The sequence below is a fragment of the Mirounga angustirostris genome, unplaced genomic scaffold, assembly GCF_029215605.1.
Source record: "Mirounga angustirostris isolate CCGP_5_RB_7025 unplaced genomic scaffold, mMirAng1.0.hap1 SCAF_7, whole genome shotgun sequence".
NCBI classification, from domain to species: Eukaryota; Metazoa; Chordata; class Mammalia; order Carnivora; family Phocidae; genus Mirounga; species Mirounga angustirostris.
The window spans coordinates 10,041,127-10,064,628 of NW_026991715.1; the positions used below are offsets into that span (position 1 = coordinate 10,041,127).

Consider the following 23,502-nt stretch of genomic DNA (forward strand, 5'->3'; position numbering starts at 1 on the left):
AGTGTGGGTGAACAAGACGGGCACATGGGGGCTGGCTCTGGAGATGGTGAGGAGAGGGAGAAGAGATTTGGGGCCATGGACCCCAGCAGCCAGGCGAGGCTGAACGCGCAGGGGTTCAGAGCAAAAGTGACAAGTGCCCTGGGGTGATGCCCACCACGGGGTGCAGAGGGAACCCCAGCCACAGGCAGGGGCAGCAAGCAGGGCTGGGAACAGCCCCTGCAGCCAGCAGAGTCCCACCCTCTGGACCCGGCTTGGGGGGAAGAGAGGAATGAGACCCACCCCGCTGCACGGACTCCCAGGCTGGGAGGGGAGATGGACCCTTATCAGATGGGATACCCGCTCTGTTGGAGGGAGGGAGCAGGCTGGGAGGATGCATGGCAGCAGATCATATCACAAGCTCCATGGAGTGACCCAGCAGCTGAGAGCAGGAGTGGTATTCGAACCCCATGTGTCTACCTCCAAAGTCCTTGCTGCCCTTCCTGCCATGCTCAGCCCAGCCAGAGGGGACCCAGGCTCTACCCTCGAGGAGCCCCACAGTCATGGAAGAAGCAGACCCCTGAGGGGTCTGGCCTGTCGGGCCCCCATGTGGGGTCAGGGAGGGGCTTCTCTGGGGGCGGGGGGAGGGAAGGTGAGGATAGAGCTAGGCTTGGAGGAGCGGCTTTCCAGGGGAAATATGGGAAACACAAGGGTCTGCCCCAAAGTGCAAAGAGGACATAGAGCCATTGAGGAGGGCAAAGGGTCCCTGCAAACCTGGATGGCTGCTGACCAGTCAGCGGGCAGAGCCCAGCTGTGCGATAGAGACAGGGACACCCCGGGCCACACCTTGACACCGGCCAGGAGCCTCGTAACTTGGTCCCAAGGCATCAAGGGGACACAGGGGGCTGCGGGCTGAGGGAGGGAAGCACCTGGTCAGATCCAGCACGTGTGAGCGTGGCGGGGAGGAGGAGGAGGGGCCCCATGGGGAAGCTGAGCCAGAGTTTGTGGAGCCTGGGGCTTTCACAAAAGGCCCCGGTGGCCCCAGGGTGCCCCCACCCTGCACATCAAAGCACAGCCTCACTCTCCCACACTGTCTGCCCCAACAGGATTTCTTGCAAGCAGCTGGATCACAGCTATTTATCTAATGTTCTTGGACAGAGTCCCAAGAAAACAATTTTGCTTATTTGAAAAGAAAATAACACAAAGCAACATTGCAGAGCCCACCCCCAAAGAAGAATTGTAAGGAGATTGTTATGGCCCCTGCGGTTTATGGCTTCATTGATTTATCTGTTTGGGCATCTGTTTATTGGCTGGACAGCATGGTCCCTGTTGCTCAATAAGCCCAGGCTGTCTTTACGAGGGCTGTGGAAGGAAGCAGCCCCCCAGCGCAGGGCTTCCAAGCCTGCAGTCAGCACGACCGTATGGGAATACGGGGCCAGGCACGCAGGAGCCTGGGTCCCGGGCAGCTCCGTGAGCTCACGCTGGAATCCTAGCCGTTGGCGCCCTGTGCGGAGTGAGTGGGCTCCCAGAGGGGCTTGTCAGCAGTCATAGGGGCTAGGATGCTTTTTAGAGATCCAGGTGCCTGAGACCCACCCCCCAGACTCCATGGCTCTCTCTGGGGTGGGGACAGGGACGTCTGCCCCGGTAATTCCGCTAATTAAAGGTGTAACTGCTGGATCACATGATTCCCAAGGGCCTTCCCCCTCCTCTTCTACCCTCCCCCCATTCTAGAAAGGTAATCTAGTGTCCTTTGGCATTAGAGATGGGAGGGGCAAGACCATGCAGATAGAGCCTATGAGGAATGAGCATGACCCCCAGCACTACCAGGTGACCAGTCCCATATGTTTCAGCGGCAAGATTGTGTCCTCTCCACCCCTTGTGGGCCAACCCCATCCTTAGCTCACTGTCCTGGGGACCTGCAGCGAACCATCCCACGAACCAAAAGATTCCTATCTTGGAAATTAGGAAAGCAGATGTCAGGGTGTTTGAAGACAAACCAAAGGCCTCTCTCCAAGGGTGGGGGGTGGGCAGGCTTGCATTTCTCGGACTCAGAAAGGATGTGTGTGTGTGTGTGTGTGTGTGCGTGTACATGTACATGGGAGGGACAGGAGCTGGGCCACGGCCCAGAAAACAGGCCCAGGGATGGCAAAAAATGTGCAGAAGAGCACATTTGGTTTTTAAAAGCCTGCTTGGCATAAGAAGAACAAAGAGCCAGACATGGGGCTAGGGACCCCAGACATAGGATTAGCAGACAGCAGTGGGGACAGAGGATGGGGAACAGAGGATGCTTGGGGCCTCAGCATGAGTGTCTGATGGACAGCAGTGCAGAGGGATGTGGAAAAGGGGTGCGGGGGAGAGGTTGTAAGAGGAAGAGTCTCTGTCACAGAGCAGGTGCGAAAAAAACCATGGGATGAATCCCACCACATGAATTGAGTCTTTAGGTCCACATGACCTGGGCCCAGAGCGTGGAAAGAACTTGCTCATGTGACTATAGAAATAGGGCTGTGTCTCTGAGGAGGCACAGAGGATGGGATGGATCGTCAGACCTGTCCCCATTTTCAAAAGATTCTAGAAACTCCAGGTGGGTGAGCCAGACAGGAATGTGGGTCCAATGTCTAGAGCAGATGAGGAAGCAAAGAGCCCGTGGGCTCTGTGACCAGCTGACAGTGAGCATCAGGGCCCCCCAGGTACCAGCTGCCCACCAAGCAGGCCTCCTGCATGACCCGTTTAATCCTGTTGCATTTGGACTTCAGACAGGTGGACAAAATGTCCAGGTTCTTTGTCTGAGAAGGAGACATTTGGACCAGAGTCGGGCTGGTGTGGTTAAAGTCACAGCCAGTCAGAACAGTGATTGGCCCCAGGTAGGACTCAGTAAACACTGAAGGAAGGAAGGAAGGAAGGAAGGAAGGAAGGAAGGAAGGAAGGAAGGAAGGAAGGAAGGAAGGAAGGAAGGAAGGAAGGAAGGAAGGAAGGAAGGAAGGAAGAGAGGGAGGGAGGGAGGGATGGTGCAAGCAAGGAAGGAGGGAAGGAAGGAAGGGGCCACTATCAGCTAAGAGGTAGCTTTCTTCTTTTGGACTGTGGGTTCTGTACTTAGGCCTACCCTGTTAATTGTTTCTAACAACTTAAAGACGTAAAAGGTGTCCAGTGACCCCGTTTACAGAGGATGATAATAACTGTATCAGAGGACAGAATTAAAATGTAACAAACCCATGATAAACTGTAACTATAGGTAGTAGACAGATGCTACCTCCAGGCCAGACCCCATCCTAGAGGCTCCTATCCTTCCCCTTCCTTGGTCTATGGCGAAGCTGTGATTCAAACCCTCACCTGTCTGGCTCCAAACTCAGGCCCCCTCCATTCTCTGGGGATCTGGGTAGAAATGGGACTGGTGTCTCTACCTAACAGCCCCCAGGCAGGGACAGGAGGAGTGACCCCTGAAGACCTGTCCTGAGCCAGCCGGCTATGAGTTGGAGAAGGGGACCCCTAACATGTTTTCTCCTCCACGTCCCTGTGACACCTGCATTATGTCACCTCGAAGGAGCCAGACCCGGGAAGCTTCCTTGCTGCTGGTCATAATGACCCCACATCCCCAGGAGAGGAAGAGGGATGCCTTTGTGTAAAAATCAAAACTCTTTTATCTCTACTCTGTAACTCCTAGACCCAGTGCCTGTAGCTCCCTGTGTTATTTCAGCTTGTGGTTTGCAGAGAGAGTTCCAGAGTGAGATGGTGGGAAGACCCCTGGAGGGAAGGCGGAGTCAGGATGAGGAGGCCGCCTGGCCACCAACCAGGGGAGGGCCCCACACGAGTGAATGCACCTATATGAAAACGCCTGTCTTGGGGGTGGCTGGGTCTCCCCCAGGGGACGAGGGCCCAGCTTGGCATGGGTGACCCCAGGAGTGGAGTGGGGAGCAGTCAGGGTTGGAGATGCAGAGGGACATAGGAAGGCTCAAAGTGGAGGTCCCAGGGGAGGCTGCAGGAGGAAAGGCACAGAAGTGGGGAGAAGAGTCACGCAGGGAGGAAACGTGCACACAGGGGATGTGGGATGAAGGGAATCCGAGAACATCCGTTTATGCATTCCTTAGGCCCAGTGTACCCACATTTCCACCAGGGCAGCATCTCAGAGCGAGGACACAAGAGCACTAATTCAATATCAAAGGACAGGAACTCCACATAAAAAAGCCCATGTTCAAGTCTCTTTCAGTCCTCCCAGCTGGTCCAAGAGATCAATCTCAGTTTGGTCCTACTGTGTCTTTGATGCTCCTCTGATATGTGGTAGTCTCCCTTTTTGCACACGGTTCAGACCTTAGGCTCAGTGCTTTCAGGCAAGGGTTTTGGCTGGAACTCTGTTGGATGATGTAGCTTTCATTGTGTATTATTTTAACAATAACCATCTTATGGCACGGGAGGCCGATTTTCCTTTTGTGATAGTGGTTGCAATGGAAGTTTCATTTCCAAACATATTTCTTTCAGTAAGAAAGTCTAGGTTAGGGGTGCCTGGGTGGCTCAGTTGTTAAGCGTCTGCCTTCGGCTCAGGTCATGATCCCAGGGCCCTGGGATCGAGCCCCACATCGGGCTCCCTGCTCCGCGGGAAGCCTGCTTCTCCCTCTCCCACTCCCCCTGCTTGTGTTCCTGCTCTCGCTGTCTCTCTCTCTGTCGAATAAATAAATAAAATCTTTTTTTAAAAAAAGAAAGTCATAGGTTAGGGGCGCCTGGGTGGCTTAGTCGGTTAAACGTCTGCCTTCGGCTCGGGTCATGATCTCAGGGTCCTGGGATCGAGCCCCATGTCAGGCTTCCTGCTCAGCAGGGAGTCTGATTCTCCCTCTCCTCCCTGCTCATGCTCTCTCTCACTATCTCTGTCTCTCCCTCTCAAATAAATAAAATCTTAAAAAAAAAAAGGAAAGAAAGAAAAGCTAGTTTAAAGGAAAAAAGGGTTATAAAAATGGTGCAGATGGCACAAGAATGATTAAAGTTCCCAAAACAGACTCTCAGAGCAGCTCTGGGTAGCCTTGGCTTGAGATGACGAAGATGGGACCCAAGTGTGTCCTTGACAAGTGCGGTCCAGTCCTGTTTGCTGACTCTGAAGCTGAGTGTCAGCAAATCTTCCCATCATTCTCCACTATCCTGGTGACCTAAGAAAGACCACAGAACTTGTTCTTGTTCAAGCCCGCATCACATTTGCTCTATTGGCCAATTTCCAGTCCAAGGACCTAGAGCATCTACAGCTCTCTGAGCTTACTGCTTGCCCAAAGGATTTCAGCGCAGAAACAGCAGGACGTAATGACGCCTGCCTTGAGTATGACAAGGACACCACATCCTGAACACCTCCTTGGGCTGGGTTTTACGTGTGAATCTTTTTCTTTTTTTTTTTTTTAAGATTTTATTCACTTATTTGAAAGAGCATGAGAAAGAGATCACGAGCAGGGGGGGAGGAGTAGAGGGAGAAGCAGGGAGCAAGGAGCCCTATGCGGGACTTGATTCCAGGACCCTGGGATCATGACCTGAGCCGAAGGCAGGCGCTTAACCGCCTAAGCCACCCAGGCGCCCTACGTGTGAGTTTGTAATCTCTTTTTCATTCAGTCCTCTCTGTGGCCCAACGAAGTGGGTATGATAATGCCCACTTTCAGGGCAGGAAAACAGAGGCTCAGAGAGGCGTTTGCCTCGAGTCACCCAGCTAGCACCGTGTGAGGGATTCGGAGCTGGATCTGCATGCTGCCCGTTCCCACGCTCTTTGCCGGGTGATGCATGGCCTCTGCCCGAGCAGGAGATCAGCTCCCACGTAGGACCTCACCTCCCTCGCGTGAGGCCCCGCCAGGCTTCCCGGGGGACGTGTGGCTCTCACGGGTGGGAGAACCTGGCTGCGTGCGTCACCTCCTCACAGCTGCCACCACTTTAAATGGACCTGTCCCCACTGGGGAGAGATTTTACAAATGCGATAAATTTATGTTTCCTTGGAAATCATCTAGCAGTTTCTATTCTTGTGCCACCTTCTGTGAAATTCACAGTGGTTACATTTTCCTAACCAGAAATTCCTACACTGGGACTGACAAAGAATTTGAGGCCATTTCTGGGCCCGGGGGAGGGGGGGGGGGAGGTTGTGGGGGGCTGTCTCTGGGAGATGTGGTTTGTATGTCAGAGGGCTGGCATCCCGGGACACTGGGTAGTTTATGGGGACCACAGAAGGTAATTGGAGCTGTCGCCAAAGCCCTGTGACTTTGGGGGCCCCGGGGCGCTGCGTGTCTCCCACCAGGTTCTGGCCTCAAGCTTTCCTGCTTCCGTAACTCACCCTTAACCCCACCCCTACTCCCCGACACCATTCTTCACAGCCCCCCACCCTCCTCCCTCCACCTCCCCTGCTCTCTCTTCTCCCTCCACCCCTGGGAACCCTCATAGCCCTGCTCCGTCTTCTGTGCAGAAACCCATCTGGGTCACTGGAGGAAACTGAAGCTCATGGACTTGCCCAAGGTCACACCGTCACACCAATAATGACTTCGGTGCTGGAAGCAAAGCCAGGTGTGACCCCCTATAAAGCTCAAGCCCTTTCCACTCTGCACACGGCTGTTCCCTCTGTGCTTTCTCTCCCCATAGATCCCCCGACTCTTCTAGAACACATCAGAAGTCTTCCATTTGACACACTGACATGACATCTGTCCCACAACAAAAGGCACTCACTTGTAACCTTCGTCATGTGAAGATCATGGAATCAGGGCTCATTTTCTCCCTTTGGTTTAAATGTTTTTTGTCATCGGAACTTTTATCAAGAAGCGGGCATCTGAAAAATGTATCATGTGTGTAAATATTTTATATGTGTGTGGGTTGCTGAAACATGTATTACATTTGACGTGGGTATATCATGTTTAAACATACACACGTATTCACATCTTTTAAATCTGACGTGACATTAGGCAAAATAAAAACTGAGCATTTCCGCAGTCGGGTACATTCCTTTATACTTGGAGCCAACATTTTGAAATCGAGAGCACACTCGTCATCAGCCTGGCTTTACCCTAGGAGTCAGGCCGCCTTGCCTTCCTTGTGGTATCATCAGACCAAAATTCCAAAATATGTTTTCTTTTAAAGAAGTCGCTGAAGAGTTTCCCAAGTGGATGGTTCAAACCTCAGAGGTGTGTTATTCCTCAATGTGTTGCTCTCAGCAAGACCCCACATCTCTGCCTCACCTGACCCTGCCTAACCTCATTTCACTGTAAATGCTCTCAGAGACGCGGCTGCCCCCGCCCCAGCCCTGGGGCCTCGCTGGCCCGCTCCTCTGAGCACAGCCTGCTCCCCTGCACCAAGCTCAGAGGTGGTGGGTCTTTCAGAAGAGCACAGAAAAGGCATTCTCTGGTGGGCCAGGCTGGACCTGGAAGCCCGTGAGAAGGCCGAGGTCACATCTGAGGGGACACATCATCTGGACTTCAGGGAGCAGATCTCTGGGCAGGCAGGGCCTCAAGGTCACTTCCTGCTGGGCAGCCCGGGGTCACCAGGGAGGGAACTCAGTGCTTAATGCAATTAGGGACTGAAAGAGCAGAGGGGTAGGGGTCAGCATCCTGTAAAGGGCTTCCTTCATTCTTCCTTTTTTCTGCAGTATTCAGACAATACTTTAATTCGATTCAAAGGCCTCTGTTAAAAAACCCAACCTGGCTTTTGCTGTTGACACTCATTAATGTCAGGCTCTACATTAGTCCTTTTTAATATGTAGTATCTCAGGTTATCTGGAGAAGGGGCACAAGCATCCTGGTTTGGAAACAGGCTCAGAGGGACAAATTGGACAGATCACTGGGGCCTAAGCAGGGACCAGAGCCTGAGGCCAAAAGTCCCAACTCTTTCTCTTGCTCCTTAGACAATCTGCATGCCAGGCCCCCTGTTGGAGCCTGGGATCAAAGACATAATCTCCTGGAGCAGGGGGCCTGGGGCTAGGGTGGGGAGACACAATCTCTTCTTTAAAAAAAAATTTTTTTTAAGAAGAAAAAAGAAATTGATTTTGTCTGACTTTGCACTTACATAGTCAGCTGTCAGTATGCTATGCATTGAAATGCTAAATAGAAGTTCTGGTCACCAGCGTCAACTTCTTATGAATTTTTAATGCTTTAGTATCTCAAATAATACCCGCAGGCAACACACCGCAGCGCAGAGAGCTCCGATGGGAAGAAGCAGCAGCGAGTCAGATATCCAGCTCTGCCACTGGTGTGTGGTATGAGCTCAGCCATGTAGTCCTTTACCTAGGGCCGAGTTTCTCAACTAGGAAACGAAGGGGGTGAGCAGTCCAAGTGTCCCATGACATAGAATGGGATTCCTTGTCCAGTGGTGAGTTCCCCAGCATGAGAAGTAAGCAAACACAGGCTTCAAGGCCATTATGGAAAAGATGCTGAATTGAACCCCATTAAACTGGCTTCATGAGTAGGACAACATGTGAATCAGCATTATATCTCTGGGTCCTATATATATAGGGTCCACTGCTTGACAACAGGGTAGATGCTAAATAAAGGTTGGATGGATGAATGAAGGGATGGATGGATGGATGAATGGGTGGATGGATGGGTGAACGGGTGGATGGATGGATGGATGAATGGGTGGATGGGTGGGTAGGTGGGTGGGTGGATGGATGGATGGATAGATAGGTGGATGGATGGGTGAATGGGTGGATGGATGGGTGTACGGATGAATGGGTGGATGGATGGGTAGATGGGTGCTCGGGTGGGTGTGTGGAGGCATGGATGGATAGATGGATGGACACATTTCCATGCTTGGTGGAAGGTTGAGCTAGATGACCAAAAAGGTCCCCCCACCTGAGATCCCTGACTGTCTTGCAACTCTCCCAGAAGTCCTATCTTACACAGCTTCTCCCTAATACCTTACCCATGAAGTGGAACTTTGATTGGAAACACTGGGCTCTGTATTGGTGTTCACAAGGCCTGTTGAGAGGGTTTGGAGGTAAACTTCCTGAAGATCGAACAAGCAACGGATGCCCACTGTCAGGCACGTAATAAGTGCCAGGGAGCGTTAGCTGACCCTGCTCCTTATAGGAGGTGGAGGCAAGGGGAGTTGAAGGGGATGTTGGGCAGGAGAGGAAGGGGAGGGGTGATGGCACTGGATCCCATAAGCCCCGACGGGAGGCAAGTAGTCCGTTTCTAATCCTACCAGGCTCCAGAGGGTTGCACTTGAAGCAGCAGGGCGCATGCCTGTTCCCAGACTGCTCTCTGCACTGTTCATTTCTGCAGACCAGAGGGCAACTGCGCTGGAATGAGCATTTGAAATGCTAAATAGAAGCCCCTGCGTCATGTGCAGGGTCAGCGCTGATGTGTCGGTGTGGCTTAGGCAAGTTGTTTAGCCTCTCTGAGCTCCTACTACTCTGTCCTCACCAGCCTTGTTACAGGGGTCCCCGGGGAGGCCTGCCCCTGGGGACTACACACTGCCTGGGACAGCCAGCAAAGCCCCGTCTTCCACGCTGCCGGAAAAGGCCGTCATCATTTTGAACCTTAGATGAGTGCACTTTTCCCTCCATGGCTCCTATCATGGCAGCCGGGCTTTGAGGTTCAGGCCGTGGGACCCCCATAGCTTGTGATAAGCAGCCCCCTTCTCCTTCCCTGTTCCAGGAGGACTCATTTCCTGTGTCCATACCGTAACTCACAAACAGATGCCCCTCTTTTAGACAAGCTACGGTATGCTTTACACACTGGTCTGCACCTGGCCTTTTTCTTTGGAATAAAGCTTCGCTAAGATATGATTCATATACCGTGCACTCCACCCACTTGAAGTGTACAAGTCGATGGTTTTTAGTAGATTCACAGAGTTATGCAGCCATCACGAGAGCCGATGTTAGACCATGTTCATCACCCCCAAAAGAAGTCCCCTACCCACTAATCTACCCTGTGTCTATAAACTTGCCTATTCTCGACACTTCCTATAAATGGAAATCACACAATATGTTCTCTCTGGTGCCTGCTTTTTGTATGTAATGCAATGTTTTCAAAGTTTGTCCATGTCATAGCATGCTCGGCACCTTGCCTCTTACACATCGAGGAAGTTGAAAATCATCCCATATCGGAACATACAGATCTGCCTCATTGTGGCCAGATATTTCCAATTCAAGACTCCAAAGGCATAAAAAACCTCCAGGGAAGAGAGTCCCTTCCATCCCTGGTCCTTTAGCAGCCAAGTTACCCTTCCCAGACATCTCCCAGCCTTCCTTCCAAGGGTGTAAATGCAGCCCGTCCAAACATGTATAAATACAGTATTTTCCTGCTCTTTTGTTAACTCGAGGGTAACACACAGCACATACGCTGTTTTGTCCCTTGTTTCCACTTCATAGAATATCTGAAATATTTTTGTCTCTCAGATGGAGTTTTGAACCACTGCATTAAACGGCCTGGTGGGTGCATACAGCTGAAGGATGAATTCCTACGAGTAGGATTTCTGGATCAAAGCATCTGTGACACAATAGTACCCATTCCTTTTCTACTCTCCTCAGCCTTGCAGAAGAGAACACGATTCCTGGGTCCTGGCTAAGCAACGTGGTACCACATTGACCCTTCAACATGGGGGTTAAGGATGCCAAAAAAAATCCACGTATAACTTCGGGCTCCCCCCAAAAACCTAACTACTAATAGCCTGCTGTTGACCAGAAGTCTTACTGATCACGTACACAGTCAATTAACACAATAAAGTACAATAAATTCTTACAATCAAGTAAGCTAGAGAAAAGAAAATGTTATTGAGAAAATCATAAGGAAGGGAAAATACATGTACAGCAGTATGCTGTATTTATTTTTTAAAAAATCCACATGTCAGGGCGCCTGGGTGGCTCAGTTGGTTAAGCAACTGCCTTCGGCTCAGGTCATGATCCTGGAGTCCCAGGATCGAGTCCCGCATCAGGCTCCCTGCTTGGCGGGGAGTCTGCTTCTCCCTCTGATCCTCCCCCTCTCATGCTTTCTGTCTCCCATTCTCTCTCAGATAAATAAATAAAATCTTTAAAAAAAAAAAAAAATCCACATGTCAGTGGACCGTGCAGTTCAGACCCGTGTGGGTCAAAGATCAACTGTAGCTCATTAGACATCATTCTAAGAGATGAGAAACGATATCCCAGGAGAGTTTTAATTTGTAGTTCTCTTTGATGAAGGTTGAGCATTTTTTCCCCCATATACTTCAGAGAAACTTCTATTTCCTTTTCCGTGAATTGTCCAATCAGATCCTTGGTCCATTCTCCCGCTGGGTTGTTCATCTTTTTCTTACCGATTTGCAGGAATGCTTTAAGAAAATTATCCTATGAGTTAGAAACATGTTCTCACCGTTTTATGCTTTTTCTTTGATGGATTTGGTTTTTCTTTTGTTTTTCTTTTGGGTCATGCAAAAAAAATAAATGAAAGAAATGGGAATGTCATCCCATTTATCCATCTATTTTACAGTTTGAGGTTTGTGTCGTATATAAAAGGGCCTTCTCAAATCAGAGATTATAAAAGAAATTTATGGTTCCTCTTAGTACGTTTATGGCTTCATTTTGCTTCATTCTTTTCAAAAGCTGCCTAGAATTTCATTGCAGGAGTCTGTCATAATATACCCTGCCAGTCTCCAGTTAGTGGGCGTTTGCATTGTTTTGTCCTTTGTATGAAACGCAACGCTGCAGCCAGTCCTCCGTGCATCCTGCTTTTGTGTGCACATGGGGAAGTCTACCTGAGGACAAATTCATGGAAGTAGAATTGCTAGATCAAAGGACATGGCATTTTAGATTTTGAAAATCGGGGGCCAAATTGCTTTTCTAAGGGGGTTGTCCTGTGTTCTTTCTTTCGGTAGTGCGGAGAGTGCCCTGCCTCTCAGCTTTGCCAGCATTTCTTCTTTTTTCAAATGGAAAACATCTTCTTTTCTTTTCTTTGCAAAACAGTGTGGGGAGGATGGACAAACAGGCCTGTTGGAGCGTTTGGGGTGGAGACCTCCCTCTCAACAAGCTGGGCGGGTGATGGGGTTGATCTTGTCCTGACATCTGCTGGGCATCCGACCGCGGCCTACAAAGTGACAGCCTCGGACATCTGACTTGTCTTTGGAAAGTTTTTATCATGAGTTTGTCTATTAGGCCATGGGGAAACTAATGACCCTTCTCGAAGCTCGGGTGCTTCATCTCTCCCTTTCTGGTGGGAAAAATGGAGAGGTTTGTCTTGATGGTATGTTGGAAAGAGACAAGAGTTTGAAAGATCTGGGCTTCCTGGGACCCCTGGGTGCCTCAGTCAGTTAAGCCTCTGCCTTCAGCTCAAGTCATGATCTCAGGGTCCTGGGATCGAGCCCTGCATCGAGCTCCCAGCTCAGCAGGGAGTCTGCTTCTCCCTCTCCCTCTGCCTCTTCCCCTGCTTGTGCTCTCTCTGTCGCTCACTCTCTCTCAAATAAGTAAATAAAATCTTTGAAAGAAAGAAAGAAAGATCTGGGCTTCCGTATCTTCCCCATTAATTAAATCCTTCTTTTATTGCGAATTATCGTTCTTCATAAATATTTGAATGCCTGAGGCCACTGAGGTTTTGTACCACCTCGCACCCCACACTGAAGGGCTCTCACCACAGAAATCTACTTTCTCACAGTTCCAGAGGCTGAAAGTCCGAGATCAGGGAACCCTCCAAGTTGGTTCCCATTGGAAGCTCTTTCCCTGGCCTATAGGCAACCATCTTCCTGCTGGTTCTCTTTGTGGTGGAAAGAAAGCTAGAGCCCTCCTCTTTTAAGAACACCAGTCCCATTGGATTAGATTGGATTAGGGCCCCGTGCTTATGACCTCATTATATCTTGATTACCTCTTAATTACCTTCATGACCAGGGCCCCTGGAGGTTGGGGCCTCAACAGAGGAATTTGGGAGGGACGCAGTCCCATCACTAACAGCCTGGGATGCAGAATGTGGCCCAGGTGCCAAGCATCATGTCATCACTCCCCCCAGCAGGGTCAAATCCTCAGTGTGACCCCAAGCCTGGTCCCTGACTCCCGTGGCTTCAGGCTTACCCCACTGTAGACACACTGTTCTCTCTCAGATTCACCCCAACCTGTACACCCCCACCTCAGCCCCCCCCCCCCCATGTGTCGAGCTCTCACCAGGTGAAGAAATCATGCAGAAATAGACTGTGCTTCGGAGCAAGGTGGGGCCAGGAGCAAGGAGGAATAGCAGGACAGGACCAGGAAGGCTTCCTGGAGGAGGTGAAAGGGACATTCGGCCCTGAGGCATGAGTAGAAGCCGGCTAAGTGGGAAATGCTCACGGTCATTCTAGGAAGGAGAACAGTGTGCCCCAGGCTAGGGTCTGTGGGCTCAGCCTGCTCTGCTTCGTAATCTGATCGTGGGTGCCCAGAAAGGAGAGTCTGAGAACCTGAGGACCTGAATAGCCAGAGAGACATGATTGGAGCTGAGGCCCTGGGCGGGGGGGAGGGGTGGGGCACTGGCTTCTCCCCAACTCATGCCCACCCTCTCCAGGCCTGGGAGGGAGAGAGGAGCCCAGGGGGGAGCTGAAGGATAACCCCCCATCTGGCTGGAGCCACACAGACCCCGCGCCCAGGTGGGGGCCGGAGAAGGCACGACTGGGTCAGTCTTTCATTGACACAGTCAACCACCCTTTTGTCCTCTGGGGCTTACCTGCTACAGTAGAGCGACAGACGACAAACAAAAAGGGAAGCTTCTGGATACATCAGATGCTGCTGGTGCTGGGGGAAAAGACAAGGCAGGAAAGGGCAAGGCCGTGCCATGGGGCGAGGGGGGCGAGGGGGTGCGGTGGCAATGCCTGCAGAGGAGGGCTCCTAGGGACCCCCTTTGCTGCTGCCAAACCCACTGTGACTTTAATAAAGTGAGAAAGGAAGCCGGTCACCAATCACAGCACCTCCATCATCACTGGGTTACCCGCCCGGCTGGGCCTCGGTCTCCTGCTGGCCTAGAGGGTAGGGGGCTTCCTCCCTCCCCTCAGCCACCTCTTTAGTCAGGCTTCCCCCCACCCAGCTGCCTGTCCCCCTCCGTGGTTTCTCCCCTCCTGACCCATTGTCCAATTTCACCTTAGGGGGGAAAAAAAAATCCAAGCATGGAAATCTCTTAATACAAACCAGATGAGGGAGCTGGTGAAAATGTTTTTCTCCGCATCAATCACCGGGTCCTCGCTGTGCTGAGAATTTGGTAAGCCCTCATCAGTGCTCCTACCAGGAATCCCTTCCAGACTTGGCCTGGCCGAGGCGCAGGCAAACAATGCCGCCTTCTGTGTGTTCAGCGAAGCACCTTTTCACACGTGCTTGCCCCCAACTCTTGCACCGGGTTCGGGTAGGCTTTGGGGGTCAGCCAGTCCTGCTGGTGCTGGCCGCCTGCGGTGGGGAGATCTGCCACCCTCCGCGGGGCCTCTCTCCTTCCGCGCCCCCCCCCCCGAGTCAGCAGGTCCCCCCACGGTCCCCCTGGGCTGTGCGCACCTTGTGGCGGGGGCTCTCAGGTGGGAAATGCTGGATTGGGAGCAGGTGGCCAGCAGGACCCGGGACCTCCAGGGAGCCCTCCCTAACTCAGGGAAGCAGGAGCTGTCAGGCACCCATGGGCGGCTGGTCCTGAGATGGGCCTTGCGGACCTTCCCTCCTTCCCCTCCCAAGGCGGACGGGCTGTGCCCAGGCAGAGAGCTCAGCCCAGAAGCCCGGGAGTGAATGGGCCTGAAGGCACCTCGGGGACAGCTAACCAGGTGTGACAGTGTCATCGTGGCTGTCCACCGTCTGGGCAGATCTGTGCCCGTGGGGCCCCCGCGCAGCGCTGTGCTCAGCGCCGAGGCCACACCCCCGGCAGGCGGGGGTCAGAGGAGGCGGGGGGGCGGGGCCAGCGAGGGGGCCGTTGGGGGTGGCTTCCTGCCTTAGATGCCCCCTCCTCTGAAAGCCCGAAGGGAAAATAGCCCTGCAAGGTGTGTTTTGAGCAAAATAATAGGAAGAGTGTGGCAAGTAAAGGTACCTGAGGGTCACCATACCAAGTGCGGAGGGAGCATGGAAGAGATGTCCCTGCAGGAGACCTTGGAGGAGGGAGGACGCAGAGCTGGTGGGAGGAGGCTGCCCCCGGGCCAAGGGCAGCGGGCGAGGAGCCCAGGGACACCATGGATCGTGGGTAGGGGTCAGAGAAGCTGCAGCTGGGGCGGGAACAAGGGGGTGTGGAGGCACTGGGGGGCGGGGGATGAGGAGTCCGTGGAAGGCGGAAAGACCCCTACGCAGCCCCACTAAGGCTGGGAGGCATGAATTTGGGGTGAGAGGGGATGATCAAAGGCCTGGACCCCTCCTCGAAAGCTTACAGAACTGTGCTGTCCAATGTAATAGCTACTAGCCCATGTGGCTATTTAAAAATTTATTTGTAGTTTTTTAAAATTGAGATATAATTCACACAACATAAAATGCACCCTTCTAGGCACCTGGGTGGCTCAGTCGGTTAAGCATCTGCCTTCGGCTCAGGTCATGATCCCAGGGTCCTGCTCCCGGTTCAGCGGAGAGTGTGCTTCTCCCTCTCCCTCTGCCCCTCCCCCCTGCTCGTGTGCACTCTCTCTTTCAAATAAATAAATAAATCTTTAAAAAAATAAAATAAAATGCACCCTTTTAAAGTATGCACTTCAGTCGTTTTAGGATAATCACCATGCCATGCCACCATCTTCTCACTACCTGAGTCCAGAACATTCCCTCCCTAGCAGCCATTTCTAACTCCCACTTCCTCCCACTCCCTGGCAACCACTGATCCACTTTCTGTCTCCATGGATTTGCCTACCATGGACATTTCCTATGAAATGGGATCCGACGATATGTGGCCTTCTATGCCTGGCTCCTTTCACTTAGCATCATGTTTTCAATGTCCATCCATGGCTGTTTAAATTTAAATCAATGAAATGAAAAATTCAGTTCTTTGGCCACACTGGGCATGTTTCAGGTGCTCAGTAGCCACAGGTGGATTTTAGCTTCCACAAGGGACAGCTCAGCGAATATTGAAAATTCTCGGGGGCGGTGTCCCTCCAGAATGCCCTCAGCGGACGGAAGGGGGGGCGGATGGGAGCAGAGCCCCACCCCTGCCCGCCTGGTGGGCGTGGACCCATGGTCCTCTTCATCGGCTCCACCAATGATGTTTGCTGTTTCCAAAACCGATGAAAATAAGGCTTGCCAAGGGATCAGCCTGCCAGGCTGACCCAGCGCTTGGGTTTCTGTCCTTTCGGCTATCTGCAGCCCCTATCTGCAGCCATCACAGGCTCCCACTGGCCATGGCCTAGGACTGTGATTAATAAAGATGACTTTCGGGCACCTGGCTGGCTCAGTTGGTTAAGCGACTGCCTTCCGCTCAGGTCATGATCCCAGGGTCCTGGGATCGAGTCCCACATCGGGCTCCCGGCTCAGCGGGGAGCCTGCTTCTCCCTCTGACCCTCTCCTCTCTCATGCTGTTTCTCTCTCGCTCGCTCTCTAATACATAAATAAATAAAATCTTTAAAAAAAATAAAATAAAATAAAGATGACTTTGTACATGCAGCTCGGGACACATGATCTTTTCGGAGGGAAAGGAAAAGCATAAAAAGGAGCCTTGTGTGAGTTCAGCATCCAGAGGCAACCATTATTAGCATTCTTGTTGATGGCCTCAAGATTAAGATTTTGGGGAGCGTTGTGAGGGTACACACGTAGAAATAGGCCTATAGGTACGATATTTGAGTCTCTGTATGTATTTGTGTTTAATTTTGAAAGGTCGATTCAAACACACAATTCTTTTTTCACCCCTGACAATTTACAGTGATCTTTCTCGAGAGAAGTTTGGGGCATTTCCAGAGGTATTGGGCATGCTTGTATCTCTAGGCAATAAAAGCTGTTCCTATAAGCTCGTTTCTATTTAGCCATTTTTGAAAGTTCGAGTGATGGGTACAGTGTAAAAATGAGCAATTCACAGCTGTCTTGGACTTTTGGAGAAGAGAGAAATCTTAAAAACATTCTTTTAGGGGAGCCTGGGTGGCGCAGTGCATTAAGCATCCGACTCTTGGTTTCAGCTCAAGTCATGATCTCAGGGTCATGAGATCGAGCCCTGCGTCAGGCCCCACATCGGGCTCCACGCTCTGCATGGTGGAGCCCCTCTCCCTCTGCTCCTTCCCCTTTCCCCCGCGCTTGCTTGCTCTCCCTCTCTCTAAAATGAATAAATAAATCTTTTTTAAAAAATACTCTTTTAGGGGCACTGGGTGGCTCAGTCGGTTAAGCGGCTGCCTTCGGCTCAGGTCATGATCCTGGGGTCTTGGGATCGAGCCCCACATCTGGCTCCCTGCTCAGCGCTCGCCTGCTTCTCCCTCTCCCTCTCCCTCTGCCTGCCTCTCTGCCTACCTGTGTTCTCTATCTCTCTGTCAAATAAATAAATAATCTTTAAAAAAATACTCTTTTAAAAAGTATTTTATAAAGAAAAAAGATGCAGACATTTGCACAAGTAGGCAGAGTAGCGTAATGAACTCCCATGGACCTACATCCGGCTTCAACAAATTTCAGATACACCCCCTCCTCCCCTTCATTACTTTGATTTATGGCTCAGTTGTCTGTCTTGTAAAAAGCTTACAGCTGGATTTTGAGTTTTATCCAACGAACAGTCTCTGTCTTTTTATTGAGAAGTTTATGGTTTCAGCATGTCTCCTGCTTTTTGCTGTGTTTCTCTGTGAATGCTTTCTTTTTTACAAAGAAAATTGTGATCCATATGCCTCTCTGTCAAGACATGACCTTTACTGTGACCTCATGTCCCCGATGTGTCCCCCCCCCCCCCCCCCGCATACTCACCATCGTGCCATTAGGGGCATGCCTCCCCTGTCTCCTTTCTTGGTATTAACTGATTTGGGGGTGGAGGCAACAGTCTTCACTTGGGAATCTGACCACCGCTTGATCGTGTGAGTCTTGGGGCCTCTCTGTGGCTGCTCTGAGTCTTTTCTCCGAGACTGCTGCCCGTGGGTGGGTCTTCGTGTGGCCTCCTGTGTGAGAATGTCCTGGTCACCCCCTCATACTCAGTTGCCAGCTGGCCAGATGTAAAGCTCCAGGTTCCAGGCGCAGTTGTGAAAACTTCAAAACTCATGTCAGTTCTCAACACGCTCAGTCCCTTGGAAAGCGTGGTGTCGATCTGAATCTGGTCCCTCGTCATGGGGTCGGTTCTCTCTCTCCCTTAGACCTTGCTGTCTCTGACACTCTTGAACTTCACTATAACACGTTGAGGTATGGGTTCTTTTTTTTTTATTTTAATATTTTTTATTAAGGGCTATAAAAATATCCAGAAAGATAAATAAATGTGATGCAATGATGTATGTCCTAAAATGAAGAACTTTGTTTCAGTACATTCTTTTTCTTCACAATGGCCTTCAAATCACAGGAGACAGTGATTCCGTGCCATTTCCTCTTCTTTTTTTACATGCTGCAGAATTTCTGAATCAGTATCCCACCCTCAGTATTCTCATTTGTCAATCAAATTCGTTTTCAATCCATTGTTTAGAGGGAACGTATTTTCTTCTGTTCCACAAAGAGGACTTTTGTTTTCACAATTGGATCATAATGCAAGAGAGTCAGTTTCTCCCGTAGTCAGCTTCTTTTAGTGTTGAAGGAGTAACCTGTCCCAGCTTGGCTCAGCATTTTCACCAGAATGGTTTTTGACTTGCTCTTGGCAAAGATGACCGCGGACAGAAACATGGTGACAACCTGAGGTATGGGTTCTTTCCAAACTCTGGTGTGCTGCAGGCCTTGGCCATCTGAGAGTTTCCATCTTTCTTTAAATCTAGAGAGCTATGTATTTCTACTATTTCTCTATTATTTAATCATTTCCTTCTCCAGGTACTCTTGGCAGTTTCTGTATGAAATATTAATAAAGCCTGATTTCTGACCTAATAAGAATGCATATCAATAGAAAAGGGGGAGCTTTTGAAACGGAAGGGTTGAGAATTATTGTCACGTCACAACCATCTTCTTTCTTTAAATAAGTAAGTGTTCCCAACAGCCTTCTCTGTCCTCGCCCTGTGCTGGCTCCACGGGTGGGCTTCTTGCTCATGTCAGCCCCTCCTGGTAGATCCTGCTTTGCAGAGGAGGAGTCCGTGGCATCGGGAAGTGAAGGGCCCATCCAGGATCACCCAGCTGGACATGGGCAACGATGGGGCTGCTCCTCTGTCCTACCTGCTCTGCTGGCAGAACTCTTTGATTGGCAAGTGAGGTAGAGTGTTTCAGGCAGCAGGAACAGACCATGCAAAGGTCCTGAGGTGAGAGGCATGCAGGTATTGCAGGAATAGCACAGAGACGAATTTGGCTAGAGCAGGGGTGAGGGAGACAGAGGGAGAGTGGTGGCTGAGGGGCTCAGGGGATAACAGAGGCCCAGATCATGCAGGGGCTCAGAGGGACGGAGAGGAGCCAGCCTGTGGTCATGCAGGCGGGCCACACCTGGGACCCAGCGTCCACTCTCCTGACCCCCCCCTGGCCTCCCCAGCCCAGGGCCAGGAGCAAAGCCCAAGGCATGGCCTTACATGGAAGCACATCACCTCCCTGTCCTTGTTGACTTGGAGATTTTGGAGACAAACTGTGGACCCTGTCACTCAGAGCGGAGGAGGCTTATATGAGCTTTTCCGTGCCCCGTTCTAGCAGGAGCTTGCAAGAGGGGGCTACTCGTCCTAGGGGCAAGCCACAGTGCCCCCTGCCCACAAGGGTCTCAGCTCAGGGCATTTGGGGGCTGTTTGGGGGAGGAAGCAGGAACTGCCTTCTGTTCCCCAGACAAGGTTCTCATTCCCTCTGTGAAGACGTAGCAGGGAAGGCCCGGTCCCGCTCACCATCACTGTGGCCACGAGGGAGGTCAGACCGAGTGTCTCAGCATGAGGGACTCTGTTTGCTCACCGTCAGAATGCAGGGACAGAGCTAGTTGGCTGGTTGGTGGGAGGTCCCTGTCTCATGCGACGGCCACAGCTACAGGGGCTCTGATGCCACCCGACCTGCCTCTCGGCTCCCCAGCCAGCACACATCAGCCACGGGGCTCTGTCTCACGGTCCTTGTCCACAGAAGGAACGATGACCATGTGGCTTTTTGGAGGGGAGGTGGTAATGTCATGTAAGAAAAGCTGGGCCCCGCCCCTGTCCACCTCTATTCTGGTGACCAGCCTCGCTCGTTTCTCCTGGACCTCGGGCAATGGCAGCCCCACACTCCTGAGCCTTGGTAGATGGTCCACGCATGTCGTGGGCCACAGCATCAGCAGCTCCGGGAGGTTTGGGGAGCCCAGGCCTGGAGGATGGGGATGGTGAGGCAGGGCGGCCCCGACTTGGCCTTCAGAGCCGGTTTCATAGCTGGAGCAGTGGGACTGAGGGGAGACTCTTTCTGCCCTGGAGGTGAAGGCAGGAGGGAAAGTTAGCTGCCAAGACCACCAGCTTTCTTCGCCCTTTGTTCTGCTCCTGCTCAGGAGCACCCATAAAGCTGTTCTAACACAGGTCCTTTGGGAAGCTGCTTATTACTCTTACGTGAGCCCATTTTGGGGGATGCTGGTCAGAGAGGTGGCCTGGTTCTCGGCCAGGCCCATCCTTGCCTCAGGTTCCATGCTTTCGTGGATTCTTTCCTCACAAGAACATGGCAAGGAGGGAATATCATCCCCAAAGTCAAAGGTGTGATATGCTCAAGGTCAAAGGGTTAGTGATAGGCAACACCAGAATCCCATCATCCCTCCTCCCAGCCATCCATCCCCCACCTACCCAACCCAGTCGTCCATCCATTACCCCCATCTGGGCATATCCACCCACTCACCCCCCCAACCATCCATTCATCACTCATCCATGTGCCCATCCACTCCCCTACTCATTCATCCCCTACCCCTCTACCACCAATACATCCACACCCCATCTACACCCCCCCATCTACCCCCCACCTACCCAACCCCCTTGTCCATCCATTACCCCCATCTGGCCATATCTACCCACTCACCCCTTCAACCATCCATTCATCACTCATTCATGTGCCCATCTACTCCCCTACCCAATCACCCCCTACCCCTCTACCACCTACCCCTCCACACCCCTACCCATCCACACCCCACCTACCCAACCCCCTTGTCCAACCATTACCCCCATATGGCCACACTCCACCCACTCATCCCCTCAACCCATCCATCACCCATCCATATGCCCATCTACTCCCCCACCCAACCAACCATCTACTCACCCATCCACACCCCCACCCATTTACCCCCTGCCCCTCTATCCACCTACCCATCCACCCCCCCACCTATCCACTCCCCTACCCATCCACATCCCACCTACCCAACCCACTGGTACATCCATTACCCACCAGTATGACCACACTTCATCCACTCATCCTCTCAACCCAACCATCATTCATTATGTGCCTATAAATTCCCCCACCCATCCACCCATCCACTCCCCCATCTCTCCCTCCGCCATCCATCCACCTGCCACCTATGTACCCACTCATCACTCTATCCCCCCATCTGGCCACTCTCCACCCATTCATCTTCCCAATTCACGCATTCATCACTCATTCACACGCCCATCCTTCCACCCTTTCTGTGATGTCCCAATGACTAGACTGTGCCCTGAGGAGACACAGGTAACTGAAATACATGACCCTTGTCTTCCCAGAGCTGGAGGGTTAGTGCAAAATCAGTAATTATTGCAAAGTCACATTTTAGGTGGGATTTTTATTCTAAAGTGATTACATAAGGCAAAAATCTTGCATGGCCCATTCCTCCTGAAAATCTCCCCAATTGCCCCTAAAATGCAGGAATGTACCATCTCTCTGAAACCCCACAGGGCCAGTATTTGCTCCAGTGCTGGGGGGAACAGGCGCAAATAGCTTGGGCTGGCATTCAGGAGCACTTGAGGACCAGAAAGGTTTTCGCCACCAAACGCCAGAAGTCCAGCTGGAGACTCTCCCTCACACAAGGCCTGTGGGAACCGAGGTGTACTCAGGGGCTGGTAGACTCATGTCCCCGTCTTAAATTTACTCCAGTGCATAAGGGAATATAGCCTCGGTATTCAAATCATTTCTCTCATGTTTTCCCTAAACACGTATAGTTGGTGGTGAGCCAGTGAGAATGTATCTCCATTGCACAGCCAAGGGACGGCTAGGGACTCACTCCCCCACCCATCCAACACCTTCCTGCTCATCCCACAGCAGACCAGCCACACAGAAACAGATCAGACCTCTACCTGTGCACCCTCTACACATGAATGAGTCAAGGCCCAGAGAGGGGCAGCAGAAAGCCTTGAGTGAGATACCCATCATGGCTTCCTGGGCCTGCATGCCAGTGCAGGATCATCAACAGGAGCATAACATCTTCAACAAGGGAGGTGATAATTCCGCTTTGCCCTGAGGGCTCAGTTCTGGGAACCATGGTGTAGAGGGAAGGAACGTATTAGATGGGGCAAGGCTAGAGAGGCTTCCAGGACGGCATAGGGCTGTGGAATTCACGTTTCACGGAAATGCTTCTGGGACCTGGGCCCAGGACTGTGCCTGTCCATCTCTTTGGGGCCTTTGGGCGGAGTGGTTGGGTTTGTTCTGTATGGTCCCCAGGGAGCATCTAGGCTTTAAGTACATGGTTTCCACCAGACAAGTGACTGCTTTAACTGGTGTTAGCATGGACCTGGGAGCAACCAGCTCTGGGAGGAACAGACTGCTGCCCCAGCCTCAGGAGACTGGATGTTGCTTCTGGCTTGACACTTTCCTTGGGATCTTCCAGGATGGTTTCAGGCATGCACGGATTTGCCCAAAAAGCTGCCTTTGGACCATAAGCTGCTGCTCCACCATGTTTGGGAAAGCCTGTCCTTGGTGTAAGTAGGACAGGCTTATTATAGCTCCTTATGTGCATGAGGTATGTTCCGGATGCTTGGTTGCTTTTGTTATCTCCCTGTGCTCCCTGGACATCATGGAAATGCAGCTCAGAGTGACCAGCTGAGATGTCACTGTCCCTCTGGGCAGGCTGGTTCTGAGGTCTCCATGTCCCTACCTGTGCTCTCTGCACCATCCCGCTGCCTCCCAGGTGGGACACAAGGAAGCTTCCGGAACACAGGCCAGACATGGACACCCCAAAGGTCCCAGGTACAGAAAGTTGTATGCAGTTAAGAGTGCAGCCCTGGGGTAAAACTGCCCCAGTGGCACCCCCGCCCACACCCCCAAGTGTGTGGCCCAGAGTGTGTTACTTCACCACCCCAAGCCTGTTTCCTCAGTGGTAACCCAGGAATATTCCCTGCCTGCGTGTGATGACCCACACAAGGCACTTAGCATCGTGCTCGATAAATGTCAGGTATCCCAACTTCCCTCATTATTAGTTTGACTCCTCTATGATCCCAAGAACCCCTTCCCCTCACTAAATAGTGATGGTGGGGGATGGCGCCTGGGGGGCTCAGGCAGATAGACTCTTGGTTTCGGCTCAAGGTCGTGAGATCGAGCCCCGTGTTGGGCTCTGCGCTCAGCGTGGAGTCTGCTTGAGATTCTCTCCCTTCCCCTCCCCTTCTGCCCTTTCCCCTGCTCACATGCATTCTCTCTCTCCCTCTCAAATAAATAAATAAATAAATAAATAAATAAATAAATAAATAAATAAATAAAATATG

General features: G+C 51.7%; 1 protein-coding gene and 1 pseudogene across 2 annotated transcripts in view; one reads left to right on the forward strand and one right to left on the reverse strand.

Annotated features, from left to right (window-relative positions):
• Window positions 1–23,502, forward strand: part of COL23A1 (collagen type XXIII alpha 1 chain) — a 314,520-nt gene that overhangs the window by 198,834 nt on the left and 92,184 nt on the right. The gene's annotated exons all lie outside the window — the stretch shown is intronic.
• Window positions 18,153–18,630, reverse strand: LOC123852248 (large ribosomal subunit protein bL33m-like; annotated as a pseudogene).